Below are 15655 nucleotides of genomic sequence, written 5' to 3'. Positions count from 1 at the left end.
GACCCAGTGACCACAGCAGCTGGTGGACATGGGAGGCTGCCGAGGCCCTAGTGACAGAAGCACAGGGCTTGGGGCTGCTAGAGCTGGCAGCCGGTGTCCAGGGTGAGCCAGCAGCAGGGACAAGCTGGTGCAATCTTGTTAAGGTGATGCTGACCCTAGGGGGCAGCTCTGGAAGGTTCCTGGATTCCCACAGATTCTGCTTTTAGCTGGAGGAAAAGCGTTAACATGGAAACCAGCAGAGGAGTGGCCCCAGAAGTCTTGCCAAGCTGCTGGCTACTAAATCTAAGCTCACACACAGGGACAGCAGGTGGGGGGAGTCGGTGTCACGGCACCCTCCAAAACCGGGGCTCCGTGGGGCACCAGCTCCTGATCGGGTCTGGTCCCTCCAAACTTGGCCAACAAACTCTGCTGTCCATGGGCCAAGTCCCCTCTTTCCTCCTGCCCCTCCCCATCCCTCTGTCCTAGAGTCCTGACTCCCTCCTTCAATTGATGGTTTGTGCCGGAGTCATCCTACTTGAGCACCAAGGCGCATGGGCTTTGCTCCTGTCACATGGCCATTGACTGTAAGTGTCTCATCACCATAGACACACAAGTATATCTTTATTTATTTTTATTTATTTATTTTGAGATAGAGTCTTGCTCTGTCGCCCAGGCTGGAGTGCAGTGGTGCGATCTTGGCTCACTGCAACTTCCGCCTCCAGGGTTCAAGCAATTCTGCTGCCTCAGCCTCCGGAGTAGCTGGGATTACAGGCATGCGCCACCATGCCTGGCTAGTTTTATATTTTTAGTAGAGATGGGGTTTTACCATGTTGGCTAGGCTGGTCTCAAACTCCTGACCTCAAGTGATCTGCTTGCCTCAGCCTCCCAAAGTGCTGGAATTACAGGCATGAGCCACTGCGCCCGGCCAAAAGGTCATTTAAATATAAATAAAGCACACAGAAGGCGGCAGATGCAAAGTGCTGGGGGAATAACACAGATAACAATTGCTGTTAAATGGTATCAATAATGCTACTTTGAGAGGCCGAGGCAGGCAGATCACCTGAGGCCAGGAGTTAGAGATCAGCCTGGCCAACATGGTGAAACCCTGTCTCTACTAAAAATACAAAAAAAATTAGCCAGGTGTGGTGGCGTGCACCTGTAGTCCCAGTTACCCAGGAGGCTGAGGTAGGAAAATCTCTTGGACCTGGGAGGTGGAGGTTGCAGTGAGCTGAGATCACACCACTGCACTCCGGCCTGGGTGACAGAGCGAGACTGTCTCAAAAAAAAAAAAAAAAAATCAATCAATCATGATCAATAGTAAGGACAATAGCAGCTCCCCCTTACCCTATCTCGATGATCGCACACAACAATCCTCTGCAAGGATATGAATGGTGATCCCATTTTATAGCCACGGAAACTAAGACTCAGTGGGGTTTAGGAACTCACTCCCCGGCGTGATGCTTGTACAACAGACCAGGCTGGCCTCTGGAGTGTGCAAACCCATGCAATCAGGCCCCGGGCGTGGGCTACCGCTCTGCTATCCCTGTCTTGAAGTTCTTAATAAGTTTGACAAAGGGGCCCTGCCTTGGCACTTCAAATTGTCACCTGAGATCTGTGTGTCCCCAGGATGGTGTTCTTCATCCTGTACTATCAGTCAAAAGGATGACTCCAGGAAGGCGCCACAGATGAGCCCTGGGCACGGAACAAGGGACAGCATGGTGCCGGCGCTCCCGGCTGAGAAAACACCGAGGGGCAAAGGGCAGAAGTGGGAATGGTGGTAGAACTTGGGGGGGCACATGAGCAGATGGATTTGACTGGAGCTGGGATTGACCCACTTGCAGGACAGAGCAGCAAATGGAAGAGTCCTTCGTAGCCCAGGGCAACAAACCAACAGCTGTGCCCAGTGGCCTTGCTGGGTTCAGGGGTCCCCCATCACACTGAGATCCACCTCCCCAAGGGAGGCAGCTTTAGGCCCAGACGCCTGCAGTCCAACCTCCAGATCACTCCCCTTATCCCATACCGACAGCTGGCTACAGTCTGGCCACCAACTGCTGTCACATCAGAGTCATACATTTCTCACTTTGATGCTGAATTATCAATAGAATCCTTGAAGGTTTTGTTGGCCGGCCTGGAAGGTGGTTGGCTCCACAAAAAAGTATTGAAAATAGCACCAACTAGGCCGAGTGTGATGGCTCATGAATATAATCCCAGCACTTTAGGAGGCAGAGGCAGGTGTATCGCTTGAGGTCAGGAGTTCAAGACCAGCCTGGCCAACATGGCGAAACCCCATCTCTACTAAAAATACAAAAAAATAGCCAGGCATAGTGGCACGCACCTGTAATCCCAGCTACTGGGGAGGCTAAGGCAGGAGAATCGCTTGAACCCTGGAGGCAGAGGTTGTAGTGAGCCAAGACTGCGCCACTGCACTCCAGCCTGGGTGACAGAGTGAGACTCTGTCTCAAAAAAAAACACACCAATTAGCTCTGGGAAGCAAACTTGACCTACCATGTTGTCAGGTTGCACAAATATTACTCTGAGGAGCCCAGTTCCTGATGCAGGCAGCTGTTATCCATTCAAGAAACAAGCCCTGGCCAGGCGTGGTGGCTCACGCCTGTAATCCCAGCACTTTGGGAGGCGAGGCGGGCAGATCACTTGAGCTCAGGAGTTCGAGACCAGCCTGGCCAACATGGAAAAACTCCATCTCTACTAAAAATACAAAAATTAGCCTGGAGTGGTGGCATGCGCCTGTAATTCTAGCTACTCAGGAGACTGAGGCACAAGAACCCGGGAGGTAGAAGTTGCAGTGAGCTGAGATCGTGCCACTGCACTCTAGCCTGGGTGACAGAGTGAGACTCTGCCTCAAAAACAAACAAACAAAAAAAGCCCTGAGTGCAAAACGAGAGGCAGCCTGGAACCAGCAGGTGCTCAGATGCCTCCTCCAGGCCCCTTCCAGGCCTGGAGAAACTCCTTCCCTAGAGCTATGCCCCCTCCCTACAGAGAAGCATAGCCCAAGTGCAGCTGAAAGACCTGCTTCAGAGACAAGGCCTGGACTGTCTCCTGTGCCCCTTTTCCCCTATTCCAGGCCTCCAGGGAGCCTTGGCAGCCTCTTCTCAATCTCCCCCTTTCCTCAGACATGAGGTGTCCTTGGAGGTCTGGCTGTGCCCATGCATCTCAGCCCAGGCCCGTCCTTCTCCCCGGCAGCACTGACGGGCCTGCACATGCACCTGCGACCCCTCTCCTGTGCTGTCCTTGCCTGATGAAGACATTTTCTTCCATCCAGGCCCCTGAGAGTGAAAAGGGATGGATGGTTTTCAAGGTCTGGGGAATAATTTTTAAGAGGGGGAGAAAGGAAAAGAGGGAGAGACGGAGACAGCACAGTAGAAACAGAGATGAACATCACGAGAGACAGGAGGAGACACAAAGGGAAACAGAAGAAGGCTTGAGAAAAACGTAAAAGAGAGCAAGCGCCAAAAACAAGAGGGCAGGATCTAGAGAGCGGGAACAGATGGAAAGGAGGGGAAGATGGGGGGAAGCGGGGAAGAGAGAAGGAAAACTAGAGGGATAAGGAGGAAAGAATGAGGCAAAAAGAGAGAGAGAGGCCGAGGCGGGAGGATAGCTTAAGCTCAGGAATTCAAGACTCCAGCTGGGCAACATAGCAAGACTCCCATGTGTAGTAAAAATAAAAAATAAAATAAATTAGCCAAGCATGGTGGCATGTGCCTGTGGTCCCAGCTATTTGGGAGGCTGAGGCAGGAGTATCGTTTGAGTCTGGGAGGTGGAGGCTGCAGTGAGCCATGATTATGTCACTCCACTCCAGTCTGGGCAACAGAGCAAGAACCCGTATCAAAAAAAAAAAAAAAAAAAAAAGTAGAAGAAGAAGAAAGAAAACAAAGAAAAAGAAAAGAAAATACGAAGGAACAGCCTAGTGGCCCTGATGCAAACATGAAGCAGCCACATAGTGAGCGGGAAGCAGGGATGAGAGGCCAGGCTGGGGAAAGGGGCTGGAGCAGGGGAGATGGGAAAGGGAGCTGGGGGAGTCACTCCAAGGGTTCCAGGCCTCTCTGCACCCAAGCCAAGGGGCGGGCAGGTCACCTGCCCCTGGCATGGACACACAAAACAACTGCACCCCCCTCACCTGCCAACCCCATCCCTCTGTCAAAGCTATGATATTCTAAATGTATAAAGGACATCTCAGAAGACAGGCCGTCCGTGCTGGACAGAGGCCATCTCCCCTTCAGGGAAACACTGCACTCTTGTCATTTCACTCACAACTCCTGCAAAGCTCCGGTCCAGCCCCTCCACCCCAGGGCCACACTGTGGGCTCCACATGGTGCAGGCTCTGGAGCCCTCCACAGCTGCAAAGAGAGAAACGATAAGGGAACGAGATCCCGAGACTGCTTCCTAGTCCATACCCGCACCGACGCTGCAGCTAGTCAGCCCCTCGCCATGCAGGGAACTCGTCTGCCCCATTCGCTGCTGAACTCTTGGCCCAGGACAGCATCTGCCGCACAGGAGACGCCTAATCCATGTGAACTCAGACCTCCCACCTCTGGGCCTCCTGCTCCCAGGTGACTTCATTTGGCCTCGTGGAGACACAATACTGGATGCCTCCAGCGCTGAACTCCATGCTCAAATCTCTAACAACTGCTGCTTGACCACCCCAGCAAATCCTGTTGGCTCCGCCTGCAAACGTATCCAGATTTTACGATCACGGCTCACTACAGCCTCGACCTCCTGGGCTCAAGTGACACACTCTTTGTCTTTTTCTTTATTTATTTTTTTGAGATGGAGTCTCACTGTGTCACCAGGCTGGAATTCAGTGGCATGATCTTGGCTCCCTGCAACCTTCGCCACGGGTTCAAGCAATTCTCCTGCCTCAGCCTCCTGAGTAGCTGGGATTGCAGGCGTGTGCCTTCACACCTGGCTAATTTTTGTATTTTTAGTAGAGATGGGGTTTCACCATGTTGGCCAAGCTGGTCTTGAACTCCTGACCTCAGGTGACCCACCCTCCTGGGCCTCTCAAAGTGCTGGGATTATAGGTATGAGCCACCACGCCCAGCCCAGACTCTTAATTCATGTAGCAACTTGGACAAATCTCCAGGGAAGTGTGTGAGTGAAAACAGCCAATTCAAAGGGTCACAGACTGCACCATTCCATTTACAGAACATTTTTGAAATGGCAAAATCTTAAAAACGGAGGGCACGTGAGTGGTAGCCAGGGGTTGGGCAGGGAGTTGGGGGACAGGAAGGGTGAGGGTGATTATAAAGGACAGCACAGGGGACCTGGCGGGACCCTGCTCAGTGTCTTGGCTGATACAAGTAAATTGTATGGAATGAGTACAAACCTACAGGACTGACGCCACATGCAAATGAGTCCAAGTCGGACTGGGGAGATCTGCATCGGATCAACAGGTCAGATTCATGTTGCTATCCTGGTTGGGATATTGTGCTATGGTTTTGAAACATGTTACCACTGGGGACAACTGGGCACAGAAAGGGATCTTTCTGTGTTCTTTTTCGAGGCAGGATCTCACTCTGTCGCCCAGGCTATAGTGCAGTGGTACAATCACAGCTCACTGCAGCCTCAACCTCCCAGGCCCAAGCAATCGTCCTACCTCAGCTTCCCAAGTACCTGGAACTCCAGACACATGCTACTATGCCCAACTAAGTTTTTTTTTTTTGAGATGGGGGTCTCCCTATGTTGCCCATGCTGGTCTCGAAATCCTGGGTTCAAACGATCCTCCCGCCTCAGCCTCCCAAAGTATTGGGATTACAGGCATGAGCCACTGCGTCCGGCCTCTCCATGTTATTTCTTGTAACCGAATGTGAATCTACAATGTTCTCAAAAGAAAATTTCAATTAACACGCACTCACAGCCAGAGTTGGCTACACCTCCCCACCTCCGCCTGCCCCCCATAACCCGCTCCAGGCCACCAGCACGTCTCCTGGACCATTCCAGCGGCTCTAACCCCCCTAAGCTCCACACCACACACCCGGCATCTTCCCTCCACATGCAGCAGAGCGGTCCCAGTAAAACAAGGGCTGAGCAGGTCTCAGAGCCTCCAGGCTGAGCCTCCCACTAGCCCCAGGGCCTACTCCCTCCACTGCCTGAACTCCTTGTTCCCAGGCCCTCTTCGTCCCTCCCCCAGGGTGCCAGCCACCTGGCTCTCAAGTCACCTCCCCAGAGGCTCTCCCTGGCCCCCTGTCTCCTCCTCCTCAGACACCTCTCCTTTCCCTTCCTTACAGGGCTCTCCCTGGGGCATATCACACACTAGGCCATCGCCAGGGCCAGGAGCAGGCGGCCTCTGCTCCTTCCACACCAAGGGTCTGAACAATACCTGGCTCACACAGGTGGTTCAAAGGTAAGTGCAGTCGGTCCTCCACATCCGTGGGTTCCACATCCATGCGTTCAACCAACATGAATCAAAAATATTCAAAAACGAGGCTAGGCGTGGTCGCTCAAGCCTGTAATCCCAGCCCTTTGGGAGGCCAAGGCGGAAGGATCACTTGAGCCCAGGAGTTCAGACCAGCCTGGGCAACATAGCAAGACGCTGTCTCTACATTAATAATAATAATAATAAATGAGCCGGGCATGGTGGCACATATCTCTAGTCTCTCAGCTACTTGCGGGGGGCTGAGGTGGGAGGATTGCTTGAGCCCAGGAGGCCAAGGCTGCAGTGAGTTGAGATCTCACCACTGCACTCCAGCCTGGGTGACAGGGCAAGATTCTGTGTCACACAATAATAACAACAATAATAATAATAAGAGCAAGAGCCTCTCTCTCCAAAAAATACAAAAGTTAGCCAGGCGTGGTGGCACATCCCTGTAGTCCCAGCTACTCAGGAGGCTGAGGTTGTAGGATTGCTTGAGCCCAGAAGTTTGAGGCTGCAGTGAGCTATGATCTGTGTCACTGCACTCCAGCCTGGGTGAAAGAGTGACTGACTGTCTCACCAAAAAAAAAAAAAAAAACTCAACAACAACAAAAAAAGAATGGTTGTATCTGTACTGAACATGTTCTGATTTTTGGTCATTATTCCCCAAACAATACAGTATAACAGCTATCTATATAGCATTTACTTTGATTTTTTTGTTTTTGTTTTTGAGACAGAGTCTTGCTCAGTCACCCAGGCTGGAGCACAATGGCGCGATCTTGGCTTACTGCAACCTCTGGCTCTTGGTTTCGAGTGATTCTCCTGCCTCACCCTCCCAGGTAGCTGGGATTACAGGCGCTTGCCACCATGCCCAGCTAATTTTTCTATTTTTAGTGCAGACAGGGTTTCACCATGTTGGCCAGGCTGGTCTCAAACTCTTGACCTCAGGTGATCCACCCACCTCGGCCTCCCAAAGTGCTGGGATTACAGGTGTGAGCCACCATGCCCGGCCAGCATTTACTTTGTATTAGGTATTATAAGTAATCTAGAGATGATTTAGAGTATACGGAAGGATGTATGTAAGTTATACGCAAATTCTCTCTATATATTCTCTGTATTAGAGACTCAAGCACCCATGGATTTTTGATAACTGAGAGGGGTTCCTGGAACCAAGCCCCATGGATACCAGGGACGACTGTATTAACATGAATGAATGAATGAAGGAAGGAAGGAAGGAAGGAAGGAAGGAAGGAAGGAAGGAAGGAAGGAAGGAAGATGGGGTGGAGGTTTGGCAGCAGAGTTAAGCCTGGCCCAGGGGCTGGAGTCGCTAGTTCTTGGCAGCTCCCGGAGCAGACAAGCAGGCTAAGAGGGGACTGTGCGGGGATGGGACGGGCATGGAGGTGGATGGAAGGAAGCTCCAGGCAGCAACACTGGGGGGTGGTCTCCAGGCTCAAGAGCCCTAGAGGCAGAGGGAAAGAGGAGAACATCCTGCTGGCCGAGCCGCCCACCCTCACCCCCACCATGAACATTCTCAACAGAACCAGAAACGGGGGACTTCTGGTGGGGAATAACTCACTTCTCCGGGCACAAAGCCTTAGGGGCTTCCCACTACCTGCCCATTCCCTCAGTGAGACTCATGTTGCTTATGGGAATAAGGGTGGGAGTGGAGGTGGGGGTCACAGAAAACCTCGAATTTGCACTTTGACATCCCCCACCAAAGCCCCAGAGCTGCTAGCATTGAGAGCAGTGTCCCTTCATCCAACACAGTAAACTGTCCCAGTTCCAAATCCCTCAGATGGCAGCGGTCCCCCTTTCTAGCTGTGTGACCTTGGCCAAGTTACTAACCTCTCTGTGCCTCTGTTTTCTCATCTAAAAATGGGGGCTAATAATTGCTCCTACCTCATAGGGCATTATGCTCATATAATGGAAAGTGCTTAGAAAATAGCATTCAGCTGGGTGAGGTGGCTCAAGCCTGTAATCCCAGCACTTTGGGAGGCTGAGGCAGGCGGATCACCTGAGGTCCGGAGTTCAAGACCAGTCTGACCAGCATGGAGAAACCCCGTCTCCACTAAAAATACAAAATTAGCCAGGTGTGGTGGTGCACGCCTGTAATCCCAGCTACTCGGGAGGCTGGGGCAGGAGAATTGCTTGAACCCAGGAAGCGGAGGGTGTGGTGAGCTGAGATCGTGCCATTGCACTCCAGCCTGGGCAACAAGAGCAAAACTCTGTCTCAAAAAAAGGAAGAAAATACTGCTCAAAGAATGAAGGCTCATTTCATTCTGAACAGGGCTCCCTGAATTCATATGCTTCTAAAATGCCATCATTAGCTTGTGAACAGCCCAAACATACAATGTTATAATGTTGCATTTTTAGTAATTAAATGCATTCATTTTCAAAATATGAACATTTAAACTAAATCACAGTTATGGGAGCCAGTTCACTTCTGATACTGCTTCAATGTTTAACTCACAAGGAGGCTTGAAAATTACAAGTGCCAGAACATCTCTCAGCCGCTAAGTGATGTGACTCATCAATCAATCAATCAGAGGGCCTGGCACACAGTAGGTGCTCAATAAATGACTGCTGGCCAGAGAGTGAGAGGTTATAGGAGGCCACATGTCAGGCACGGAGATGCTGGCAGGCAGCCCTGCAAGCAGCGCCCCCCTCCCCCCCCCCCGCCCCGTGTCTCTCCAAGCACTGACCACTGTCATCTGAGCCCCTCCTGCTCCGTACCAATGCACACACTTCCAGGGGCACTGCCCAAGGCCTCTGGAGCCAGGTCCAGGCCAGCAAAGAGCTACCAGACACAAAAGGGACAAGGAGGCTGGAAGACTGTGATCACCAATCCTGGTCAGGATGGCACCTCGAAATTGGCGCTTGGGGATGCCCAGCCCCGAAACAGCCACCTCCCTGCTCCAGCTTCTCACTCCATTTAAAAACCAGCATCTCCCTCTCCAGCTGAGGTTCCCAGGTTAATTATTAGGATTCCCTAAGTAACAGGAACTTTGACCTTGACTTTGGGCCTGGCAGCATGACAAGGTATGATGTTATCATCCCGAACAGGCATCGGGATGAACTCACTGCCTAATGAGACACGGTTTATTTTCCCAGCAGAAAGTTGACCAGGAACAGAGCCAAGTACTTCCCAGGCTCCGTAGGCATCAAAGGCATTGCACCTTTTCCAGACCCAATGCACAGCTGCAGGCAGCAGGCAGGAGTCTGCATTGACAAACAACTCACCTCTGCACATTGCTTGATTCCAGAACCTGCGTTCCAACACCAACCACACCTGCCATCCCCTGCCGGGCCCAACCTCGCTCGGGAATGCCTGCGACCCAGCAGCCTGTCATGGGCTGTGCTGCGAATGCCACACATAGGCCAGGCTCTTCCCTCCCGCAGGCCTTTCCCAGCCTATGCTCTCCAGCTTCCCTTCAGCTCTTTCCTCTTTTTTTCTGTGAGGCATGGAAGTCAGATGCATGCAGCCCACCTTGTTATTATCTGCTGTAGTTTCTGCCTGTGAGTTTTATTCTCCAGAGAGACCCTAAGCCCAGGCGGGGACCCAGGTCCATCATTTATTCATCCTCAGGTTCACGGCTGTTGTTACTAACAGTTCCCACGTACCAAGTGTTGCTCTCTAGTGACGCAGTAAAAAGTGTCCCTGGGGGGCCCTCCTGTGGGTGCACTTATGCCCTGATGTGGACATCAGGGCTCAGAGAAGGGTAGTGGGTGCCCACGGCCCAGCCCGGGCCAGCCAGGCTGGTGGACGGCAGACAGACTCAGACCTGTCCTATCCCCGCCGGCCCACACCCTTCCCCTTCCAGTCTGAGGAGGAAGGGGTCCCAGGAAGGTCTCTTGGAGTAGCCAGAGATGCAGGTGGGGGTGGGGCGTGAAGGGGATGAAAGGATTGTGGCCTGGGGGACAGGGGGCACAGTGAAGGTTTGTGACTGTGTAGGTGACACACGGAGAGACATGGGACAGAGACACAGGCAGGAGAGACAAGGAGACAGAGTGGCACAGATAGGGATGCAGAGACACATGGAGAGAGGCAGAGACAAGCAAGATGAACGCAAGAGACATGGATCCAGGCAGTGACACAAAGACAGAGACAGACCAGAATACCAACAGAGATGGAGACGGGAAGAGAGCTAGCAGGAAACAGAACCATTGAGGATGCAGAGCCAGAGGCCGAAATCTCCACCAAGCAGGGCTGGGGGTGAGGGTGGGGCCTTGCCTGGGCCCCTCCCCCAGTGGTCAAGATGGAATGGGGGGCTGAAGTCGGGAGGAAGTGGGAGAGGTGGAACCCAGAGAGGGACCCAAGACACCCCCGGCGGGTGTGCCCAGGTGGGCGTGGCTAGCCCAACCCCTCATGACCCAGCATCGCTTGAGACATACCACGAACCCGGCCACCCCTGAGCACCGGCGTGCTCCTGGCATGAGCAGTGTGGAGGGGCTGACCCAGATGGGCAGCAGCTCAGAGGCGAGTGAGCCACTCCATTCAATTCCTGCAGGCGAGATCCCTGGTGGCCGACATCAGCACGTGGCAGGAAGCGGGCGACAGGTTATTCTGTAAACGGCAGCTTCAGGACTCGGCTTTGGCAGCCTTGAAGATGTCAGAGACACACCTAGGGTGCCACATGGTGGGGGGGGGGGGGTTGGAACAATCAGCCCCTCCAGAGAGAGCTGTCTACAAAAGCAAGCCTCGCAGCCCACCCTAACTGAGCACCTACTATGTGCTAGCGCTGTGCCGAGTGCATAAGTGAATCCCTTCAGGCAGCCTGGAGCTCAGGACTGCAGGCTCTGGAGCCAGGCGGCCTGGGGACACCTCTTCTACCTCCTCCCGCTGACTGTGGGGAGAAGCTCCACCTCCTGCTGCCTCAGTTGCTCTTTATAAAATTAGGCCAATGATAGCAACTTGCCTCACTACACAGCAGCTGAGCAGGTGAGTAATCAGGTCAGCACAGAGCATCCGGGTGCCTGCCTCACGTGAATACTCAACAAAGCACGCCACTCTCCACAACTTATGCACCTCAGCTGCTAGAACAGCGCCCACATCAGAATACTGCTATATAGAAGCTGCCAAATGAAGAGCAAATCATGCACGTTCAAATCCTCGACCTGAGGCCATGAGGCTGGAGAACTGCCACCCATTTCACAGAGGGGGAGGTTGAGACTCTCCCAAGGCCATGGAGCTGGCCAGCAGCACCACCAAGATACAAAACCCAGGACTGTTTGGCTCCAGAATTCATGCTGTCATATATTTTTTAACCTTGTATTCTTTTCCGTATTTATAAGGAAACTTTTTCATATTTATAGGAAACATATAAAAGCAATGAGGGGACTATGATGAGTCCCCATGTACCATCACCCAGTCTTGACAGCTGTCATTCTTCTGGCCAGGGGTCCTTAAGTCGGGCAGTTTTGCCCCCAGGGGACAGCTGGCAATTTATGGACTCCTTTTTGGTTGTTACACTGTGGGGAGGGTGCATCTAGCGAGTGAGGCCAGAGATGCGGCAAAACACCCACCAGTGCACAAAACATCCCGCAATTCACAAAACACCCCCCACTACACAAAACATCCAGAGTGCACAAAACATCCCCGAGTACACAAAACATCCACAGTGCACAAAACACCCCCCAGTACACAAAACACCCCCCAGTACACAAAACACCCCCCAGTACACAAAACAGCCCCAGTACACAAAACACCCCCCAGTACACAAAACACCCCCCAGTACACAAAACATCCAGTGCACAAAACACCCCCCAGTACACAAAACACCCCCCAATACACAAAACAGCCCCAGTACACAAAACAGCCCCCAGTACACAAAACAGCCCCAGTACACAAAACATCTACAGTGCACAAAACACCCCCCCAGTACACAAAACACCCCCCAGTACACAAAACAGCCCCCAGTACACAAAACAGCCCCAGTACACAAAACACCCCCCAGTACACAAAACACCCCCCAGTACACGAAACAGCCCCAGTACACGAAACACCCCCCAGTACACAAAACACCCCCCAGTACACAAAACACCCCCCAGTACACAAAACAGCTCCGGTACACAAAACACCCCCCAGTACACAAAACATCCCCGAGTACACAAAACACTCCCCAGTACACAAAACACCCCCAGTATACAAAACATCCCCTAGTACACAAAACATCCCCCAGTGCACAAAACACCCCCCGGTACACAAAATGGTCCCCACAGCAAAGAAGGACCTGGCCCCAAATGTCCACAGTGCTGAGGTTGCGAGGCCTGGTCTGCATCCTTGTTCTTGATTATCCCCCTCCAAATGCTACAGGAACTGGATCAGCAATCTTAAGGGCGAATGGGGTTTGCATTATGATATGAGGAGCTGCGAGGGACAGAGTTTCTCTATGATGAGTGACCCTGAAGGTGACATTCCGATTAGAAAGGGGGGTGTTGGCTGGGTGAGGTGGCTTACACCTGTAATCCTTTTGGGAGGCCGAGGCAGGCAGATAACTTGAGGTCAAGAGTTCAAGACCAGCCTGGCTAACATGGTGAAACCCTGTCTCTACTAAAATTACAAAAATTAGCTGGGCGTGGTGGTATGTGCCTGTAATCCCAGCTACTCGGGAGGCTGAGGCAGGAGAATTGTGTGAACCCAGGAGGCAGAGGTTGCAGTGAGCTGAGATCATACCACTACACTCCAGCCAGGGTGACAGAGCAAGACTCTGACTCAAAAATAAAAATAAAAAATAAAAAAAATGAAAGGGGATGTTGTTAGCTGCATTCATTGACACTTCATATAAGACTAAGAAAACATCATCTGTTTGGCTCAAAAAGTAGGAGTGCCAGGAGGAAAGAATGTGGGGGATGTAGAGGGATCCCACCAACAGCCTCCCTTGGCACTCACCCAGAACCCCTTTTGCAAAGTGAACCCAGACCAGCCGTGGGCCCTGGCACCCCTCACATCCTTGATGATGTCCCCCACTGAGGAGACTCAAATGCCAGGCTGGGCAGGGAGAGGTGGGTACCCACCCACGGGTTCATGTCCTGGGTCCTCTGGGTGCTGCCCGGTCACTGCAGATCATTGCCAAGGCCCAGATGCAGGTCCCTGAACCAAGGACCCTGAGGAGATTTATTTGAGCCTCTCAGATCTGTTTTCAAAATCAGCTGATTTCACAGAAAATCTGCATTCGCTCTTTTAAAATGTGCAAGGCCTCAGCCGGGTGCGGTGCCTCACACCTGTAATCCTAGCACTTTGGGAAACCAAGGTGGGTGGATCACTTGGGGTCAGGAGTTCAAGACTGGCCTGGCTAACACGGCAAAACCTCATCTTGACTAAAAATATAAAAATTAGCCAGTCGTGGTGGCGGGCGCCTGTAGTCTCAGCTACTCGGGAGGCTGAGGCAGGAGAACTGCTTGAGCCTGGGGAGAAGAGGTTGCAGTGAGCTAAGATCAGGCCACCGCACTCCAGCCTGGGCAACAGAGTGTAACTATAAAAAAGAAAAAAGAAAACACACACACACACACACACACACACACACACACACACACACACACAAAGCCACAAAAAGCGCAAGGCCTGACCACTCTGGTCTCTGTTCCAGGCTGCAGCTGAGGGCCCCGCCTCCCCTGCCGGTCACAGCCCCAACCTGGCCTCTTTGCGTCACTCAGGGCCTTGCCTGGTCTCAGTGAGTGTTTGAATTTCGATTCCTGGGGTGTGAAGACTGTGGGACTCTGGAATCAAATGGGCCAGGCCCTGGCTTTGTTAAAATGTTCTAACTTTTCTGGTCCTCGGTTTCCTCACCTGAAGAGTGGGGATGCAGACAGTTACTCTGTACCAGGTGGCCTGGGGATGAACCAAGTAGGGCAGGTAAGTGCTGCTTGTGGCGGCCCAAAGACAGCCCAGAACACTCCAGCAGCATCAGAACTCTCATCACCATGGCAAAGACAAGACACAGGCCCCGCCCTTGAGCAGCTCTCAGGCTAGGGGAACAACAGGAGAAAATGCAGATGAGGCCATGTGCCAGCCAGGGAATGAACGAGGGTTTGGGTTAGGGGATCCCAGAGGAAGACTGGCTGGGGGAACCCAGGCGGCTTCCCAGGGGTGGGACCATGTGACTGGGGCTTTGAACAATAATGAACATTGGCAGGTGGGGAGCGGGAAGGGTTCTCCAGGGAGGGGGACTGGCATGTGCAAAGGCCGCCAACGATGTCCAACAACCCCAGGATGGTAGCTGGGCCCAGGGCACTGCTGCCACAGGGGATGCCCCTGAAGGTGGTGCTGCGTTGGGAGAAGGGCATGTTGAGGGTCCCATCAACCAGGGCAAAGTTGGGGTGCTTCCACATAGGGCCCAACAAACAGCACCCCCCGCAACAAATGAAAACTTCTTGTCGGAAGGAACTTCCTCCCCTCTCATCCTCAAAATCTCAACAAGAATGAAATGCCCGAAAAACACAATTTGATTCCCAAACCAGCCTGCCAGGAACCCTCCGTCCCCCTGTAGCACTCCACCAAAGACCTTGAAGGAAACAAACCCGGGAGGTTGCTGGGAGCCGTGGGGAGGGGGCTGGTAGGTGGGGGCTGGGACCCGGCACCCCTCAGCCCTCCACAGTTGTGGTCCTCATATTTGCCATCTGCTCCTGCTGCATTTTTACCGCAAGGGCTGATGGGGGCAGCAGGAGAAGCAGCAGCTGGTTCAGGGCCGGGAGAAGGCGCCTCACAATTTCCTCTCCCTTCTCGTTTGTGTCTTACCCAGCCTCCACCACCAGATAAAGCCGAGCCCGTCGGCCTCCTCCCCGAGTCAGCCCCTGCAACGGGATTCTGCAGGGGAGAGACCCAGCACCCCCCCCCCGCCCCCCCCACCGCCACTTGCAGGGCTGGGCAGGAAGGGGAGAGGAGGAGAGGGGCGGGAGCTGGGGGGGTCGCTGGGGGAGGGGAGCACGCTGAGCCTGGCACTGACGACTCCTACAGGCAGCCCGGGCAGGGCAGCTCCGCCCACGGCCTCATTACCTCCCTTACAGCCTTGAAAATCCTCTCCAGCCTTCCAGTGCCTGGACACGCCCCCTAAGAAATCTGGGAGGCAGGCAAGAAGCCTTCAGAACATCCGCTGATGACTATTTATTGAACACCTACTATGTGCTCTACCAGGGGAGGAAACTCAAACACACCAGCAGGCACCAAGAGTGAGCACGGTAGGCCAGATGCTGGCTGGGCAGGGACGCCGCTCAGGGGCCCACTTGAACCTCTGCTTCTTCATGAGAAGCCACAAGGGCAAAGTCGGGGTGCTTCCAGATAGGCCTCAACAAACAGCACCCCCCCAAATA

General features: G+C 53.1%; 1 protein-coding gene across 2 annotated transcripts in view; it reads right to left on the bottom strand.

Moving 5' to 3' along the window:
* Nucleotides 1–15655, bottom strand: part of BCAS4 (breast carcinoma amplified sequence 4) — an 83164-nt gene that overhangs the window by 11461 nt on the left and 56048 nt on the right. The gene's annotated exons all lie outside the window — the stretch shown is intronic.

The sequence above is a fragment of the Pongo pygmaeus genome, chromosome 21 (assembly GCF_028885625.2).
Source record: "Pongo pygmaeus isolate AG05252 chromosome 21, NHGRI_mPonPyg2-v2.0_pri, whole genome shotgun sequence".
In the NCBI taxonomy this organism is placed as follows: domain Eukaryota; kingdom Metazoa; phylum Chordata; class Mammalia; order Primates; family Hominidae; genus Pongo; species Pongo pygmaeus.
Note: the sequence above shows the minus strand (reverse complement) of the source record. Positions and strands in the feature narration are given on the sequence as shown.